Consider the following 7081-nt stretch of genomic DNA (forward strand, 5'->3'; position numbering starts at 1 on the left):
ACCGCGTGCCTCTGCTATATAGAAAAACGCGAGTGTTAGAATATTCGCTGTCTTTTATATTGCGTCGGTTTATTCTTTATGTAGATATATCTATATTTAATACTAAATCTCTTTCTGAAATATTTTTATTTTAGATTTTTGCATGTGATTTTTTTATCACTTCGGTTGTAAATTGATCATAATCATTTTATGACTTGATTTGGCATTCTTTTGATACACAAAGCACAACTTAAGACTAAACACATGTGCAGTTTAAGACCACAACATTTAATGTTCGACAATAAAAAAAAAACCCCTATAAACGATAAGAAAAAACGTCCCTAGGTTCAAATAATTCTGTATTTGTGAATCATTTTTTTATCTAATTATTTTTTTATACCGTTTTCCTATTGATAGTTGAATAGTTGATACACTGTGAAATATTATTATCTGTCAAATGTTAATGTTATTCATTATAATAATTATAAATTGAATTTTAATTTAAATAAATAAATACAATTATGGAAAAGTATGCCATTTATTTGAATGTTTGAAACGTATTATTTCAAATTGTTACGATAAAAAAAAAACGTAATACAGATATTTTTCTTTGGTGTATTTGTTCTACTATTTACCTGTTTTCTTTTTTTCTTATAGTAATAAAATATTTGGTGGGTCAAATACTCAAGTATTTAGCTGTGTGTATTATCTTATTTGGAAGTTAATCGAATAACATAGATATATAAGTTATTATGGTAACAAAGAATTTCTTGGAACGCACGTTTTGTTGGAAAAGTAATTATATTGTAAACACATTCTAAAAAAAAAAAGTGGGCACTGGATGTCGCTCTGGTGTACAGTAGGTTACAAGTGGGTCACTGTATAATGGATGGTATTAAATTTGAATTCAATGATATAATATCATTGTATAAGAAAAACGATTCTGAGCGGAGATGGTATGTCAGTCTAGATATTAGACATATCCTTATCTATGGTATTAAAAAAAAAATTGACCTATAATAAATTCCAAATTAATCATATCACAATATCCATTAGGTACTTATAATGCGTTATACATCAACAACAAACCGTGATACTATCATAGATATATAATAGTATATTTTAGAAGTTTCAATAGTACCTATATGAATAATATTATACAATCACAATAAAATAACTAAAATATTTTGAACTTAAAATGACTATAAAAATAAACTGAGCTTATGTATTTTTTTTAGATATATTGGTAACAGAATTAACTACTTACACGGAATCTTGTTTTAAATTTTCAATCTTTAAATATATCAGGAGCCTTGTACTTATTACATTTTTACATTTTTTGGCCGTACAGATAAAACTTTATTGATATTCTTAGAAAAAAAAAAAATTGAAATATGAAACTGTCCGTAAACAACTCAAAACAAGGCAAAATATTTTGAACATTTTATCAAGTATAAGAATTGATAAAATAAACATTCAGTGAAACTTTCATGTATCTACAGCTATTCGTTTTTGAATTACAACAAAATAATAAAATCGCTACATGAGAAATCGAGTGAATATCCAATGTTGTAAAAATTTGAATTGGTAATAATAATATTTGTAATGGCTTATAATAGGAGTCTATCTTCATTAATTTTAAATTAATTTAAATATTTACTTTATTATAAATAGTCAATAAAGTGAGACTATTAAGAGGACGCTACACCCGCACGTGTTGTCTCCGTCTTACAAATGTACAACATAGCAAAAATTGTTTTGTGCTGCATAGAACAACTCAGGTGGTAGTGATAGTTAAGAATTAAGACTCCAAATTGATATACAATATAGTTCAGAACATTATCTGTAATATCGTTTTATTTTTTTGATATCAATTTTATGAAAAAAGTTTTTATTGATTCAAATTTTATTCTTTTTGTGTTTTTAAAACTTAAATAACTGTTTTTGTAGCTCCGTTATCGCAATAATAATACTTCAAAGTTCTCCTTTTTATGTGGTGAAAATTTCGCCATGTTTTAGTGTTTTATATTTGTAAGACGGAGACAACCACAGGCGAAGGTAGTGTTCTCTTGAAGAATTGTATATATACTCACTATTGTAAATTTAAATAACATGTATCAAGTATCAACACATACAAAATACGATTTTTACTATTAATTAGGCGTGTCGTTTATGGCAGTATCTGCAGAGACAGGTGAAATGATGGGTGCCTCGCTGAATACCACGCTGTGCAGGGATAACGAAATAAAAAAATACAGCGACGAGAACAATGATAAAAGTTCAAAATATAATGATATCATGGTTTTCTTAGATAAATCTGAACGAGATATTGATGTATTTGGGCAGTATCCAAATATTGATCGTATAATGGAGTTAAAAATTATTACAGTAAATGAAGCATATAGAGGACAAGGGGTTTGCAAAGCCCTTATCGACAAGTCTAAGTATATTAAATATAATTTATTTGTAATCATAACATTAATTACTGGACAGTTTATACTTGATACTATAGTATAGATGACAATTGATATTCATAATTATTAACCAAGTATCCATTTTTTGTATATATTGATATTATACGCTCCTCTTATATTTTAAATGATTTTAATTTTCGTTAATTACAATTGCTAATATTTGGTACATGTCATGCCGCCATGGTGTTAATCTTTTTTTACTCAGAATGTTTAAATTAAATTATGTTGAGGCAATAACTCGTAATTAATATTTAACAACTATTATTTATAGGTATTAGTAGGTAGGTAGTAGGTACTCAATTATCGCTCTCAATAATCTTATCAAGTCTTGATAACCAAGATGAGCAAAGCCAGACAAATGTTTGTAACATAGTAGCAGTCTGCAGTGGCGGATTTATGGTGGGAGGGGGGGGGGGTCAGTACCCCCAAGACACCATTATATACCAGTATTATATATAACAGTCAAAACTTGTTTTTAATAAAAATAAAATGTTGGACAAGTGAGTACTACTCTGCTGTACAGTATAGTTGTCGAGCATGTAGTTGTAATGGATGTGTGTGTGGAAATAATTGTGTATACCTAAATCATAACGAAAAACGATTTTGAGCGAATACGTTGGGTCATCCTAGCATACTTTTCTACATAATCAAATTTAATAGGTAAAAAAAAATGAATACACATAAAAAGTTTTACATGACTATATTCGCTATAAATAGCTTAAAAAGAGTCAGAACTATTAGAAAAGTGTACCATTTAAATATCACTTAAATAATAAATATAAATATTTATGGGATATTTTGATTGTACTGCAGGGTTATTTGATTTTGAATTACAATATAATATCAATCATCGATTGATGGCAATTCGTTCATTTACCGTTGAAAATTCAATATCGTAAACGCTCATAAAAACATTAATGTATGACTTTGTGGTAAACTTTTAGATTCTGAGTGGAACGATGAATGTATTGATTTTACAATGATGTGTGTTTTTTTTTTTATTTTTGTGTCTGTCGTCACCTTTTAGGACAGTAAAAGTGCTTGGATTTTCTTCAACAGTACCTTTTCTGATAGGAAAGTGAATCTAGTTGGTACTTTTGGGGGTTAAAAGTAAAATTTTTCCAATAGTTTTCAAAAGCGCCGTGAAAAACAAAAGAAAAATTAAGGAAAAACGGGAATTTTTACGAAAAATCTGTTTTCGAGAAAATTGATTTTAGTTTTTGTTTTAACTTTAATACTGTAGATACATGAAATGTTCACTGGTTGTTTATATTTCCATTTTCTATACATGATACAATTTTCAAAATATTTTGATTTGTTTTGAGCTGTTTACGGACAATTTCAGTTTCCACTTTAATTAGTTTTTTTTTCTATGAATGTCAATAAAACTTTATTTGTTGAGTAAAAATACTTAAAAATTTAATATCCTACTATATTGTTACAATGACATTTGAAAAATATTAAAAATCCTTAGTCACAGTTTTTTTTTATTAGCATTTAAAGTTCAAAAATTGACAAAATATGTAAAAATCACGAAAATTAGCAAATTATTTTGAGTTAATAATTCGTAAAAATGTTTCTTTTTAGAACTAAGATTTGAAAATGTAATACAAGATTCTTCATAAGTTTGTCTATCTTTTTTAAAAAAAAAATGTCTACAAGCAAGTCAAATTAAATTTTTTATAAGCGTTTGAAATTCATATTTTTACAACATTTGATATTCATTCGATTTCTTACGTAACGATTATCTTATTTTATTGTAATTAAAAAACGAATGACTGTAGATATTTGAAAATTTCACTGAATGTTGATATTAGCATTTTCTATATACGATAAAATTTTGAAAATAATTTGACTCTTTTTGAGCTGTTTACGGACATTGTCAGTTTTCAATTTTTTTAGTTTTTTTTTCTTATAAATATCAATACAATTTTGTTTGTTGGGTAAAAAAGCGTGAAAATTTAATGCAAGGCCCCTGATATATTGTTACAATAGCAGTTGAAAAATATTAAAAATGCATAGGCACAATTTTTTTTTATAAGCATTTGAAGTTCAAATTTTGACAAAATTTATAAAATTTAAAATTTAATAATTATTTTGTAGTTAAAAATTTATAAAATGTTCAACTTTTATATTTAAGGATTGAAAATTTAAAACAAGATTCCACGTAAATATTTAATTATGTTGCCAAAAATTCTAAGAAATACATAAGCACAGTTTATTTTTATAGTCATTTTAATTTCCAATTTAGACGAAATTACATATTAAAAAACCTGGAATAACTATTTCAGTTATTTTGTTTTGATTGTAATGATTGTATATTATTTATAGGTACTTGAAACTTCTAAAGTATACTATTATATATGTATGATAATACCATGGTTTGTTGTTGATGTATAATGCGTTACCTGATTGATATTGTGATAGGTATGATTAATTTGGAATTTATTATTAATACCTATTATAGGTCATTTTTTTTTAATACTATACATAAGTATACCTATAATAGGTATGTCTAATACCTAGACTGACAAACCGTCTCCACTCAGAATCGTTTTTCTTATCCAGTGATATTATATCATTGAATTCAAATTTAATACTATCCAGTATAGAGTGACCCACTATTGTAACCTACTGTACAGCAGAGCGACATACACTTACCCACCTTTTTTTTCTTTTAACTACCTTTTTGTACACTTAGTAGTTTAATCTAATGATACTCTCAAATAAAAAAAAAAACATTAACAAAATTGTTGTCAAACATAGTTCATTATTTTTATTTTACGTACAATCATCAAAATCAGTATTATTATTTTAATTTGTTATTATAGGTAATCGGAATAATTACTTTACAGTTACTTTTCTTGCAAGTTACAATATCATAAATTTGGATTCTTTATTAGGTGACTAAAGTAATAATGGTAAATTGGTAAATGGTATTATATTGGTGAGATTAATGTCTTAGGTACCTGGGGGTTAAAAAAATTGTGTAAAGAAAAAAGAGCAATGTTTTGTGGTGTTCTTCTCGTAGCGGGAAAAACTTGAAATTTGAACCATATAGGTTCCCTATATTGGTAGGTATCGCATGCAAGGTATGAATTATTTAGGAGTTGAAATTCATAACCCTTATTATTTTTTAGTTTTGGATATTTACATTTTGTTTCGTGATTTTCCTATCATAAATTCCATAATATTTTTCTTATAATATCATTAATTTGGATTCTTTATTAGGTGGTTAAGAACTAAGGTAATACGTACCTAATAGTATTTGATTCTTGTTATAATAATATTCGATATCTGTAAATAACCCAGATTAAAAATATGCCTAAGTTAGGTACAAACCTATATTGAGATTGACTATTTATCTAAATATCTTGAAAATAGTTTATTTTAAATCACGATTATTAAATGATTTTTAAAGAATTTCAACTGCTATAAATTTATACTTTGCATGCGATACCTACCAATATAGGGAATTTACGGTTCAAATTTAAAGTTATAAGTTAGTTATAAGAACAAAATGATTTTGCTATTGGTAGGTACACTTGCGTGTTTAAAATTTTTGAAATTATTTTAAAAACATTGCCTGTTAAAAAAAAAGAAACACGTCTTTTTTGTTTTAACGAAATTCTATGTCATCGATCCATAATCGACCCCGGGTACAATGACATAAGATACACTCTATGTAAAAAAAATACCAACAAAATGCCATAAATTGAACAAAAATAAGATATTATCTTGTGGATAAACTACCTACATGTTATCTGGAAATCAATTGATTTATGTCTTACACCTAGATATTATTAGTGCCGCAACAACCGCAGGGGCAGCAGGGGAAATACCCCTGTTGTAGAGGGTCGATAATCGTTAGCACGGGGGGCCTCGACGGCGCCCTGCATCTATTTTACATTTTTAAATAATTGCATTGTAATCTAATATTTAAATCAAACAAAATATATTAAATGAAAATAATTATTTTAGATTCTGAGTGGAACGATGAATGTATTGATTTTACGATGATGTGTGTTTTTTTTTTTATTTTTTATTTATTTATTTTTTTTTTGTCTGTGTACACGATAAGTAATCGAAATAATGCTTAGATTTTCAACTTCAGTATCTTGTTCGATTGGAAAGTGAATATCGTTGATGCATTGGGGAGGTCAAAATTTAAAATCCCCAGTAATTTTCAAAAGCGCCGTAAAAAACAAAAGAAAAATTAAGGAAAAACCGGAATTTTTACGCAAAATCGATTTTTCACAAAATTGAATTTGGTTTTTGGTGTAACTTTAAAACAAATGTCTGTAGATACATGAAATTTTCAATGGTTGTTTATATTTCCATTTTCTATACACGATAACATTTTCAAAATATTTTGACTTATTTTGAGCTCTTTACGGACATTTTCATTTTCCATTTTTTTTTAGTTTTTATTTCTATGAATGTCAATGAAACATTATTTGTTGAGTAAACATAATTGAAAATTTAATACAAGGCTCCTACTATATTGTTACAATAACATTTGAAAAATATTAAAAATCCTTAGTCACAGTTTTTTTTAATTAGCATTTAAAGTTCAAAAATTGACAAATATGTAAAAATCACGAAAATTAGCAGATTATTTTGAGTTA

At 26.6% G+C, this 7081-nt stretch overlaps 1 protein-coding gene across 4 annotated transcripts in view; it reads left to right on the plus strand.

The window, feature by feature from the left end:
* Window positions 1-7081, plus strand: part of AANAT3 (uncharacterized LOC100159490) — a 15412-nt gene that overhangs the window by 5515 nt on the left and 2816 nt on the right. The gene's annotated exons all lie outside the window — the stretch shown is intronic.

This window comes from Acyrthosiphon pisum, chromosome A1 (genome assembly GCF_005508785.2).
Source record: "Acyrthosiphon pisum isolate AL4f chromosome A1, pea_aphid_22Mar2018_4r6ur, whole genome shotgun sequence".
Taxonomy (NCBI): Eukaryota; Metazoa; Arthropoda; class Insecta; order Hemiptera; family Aphididae; genus Acyrthosiphon; species Acyrthosiphon pisum.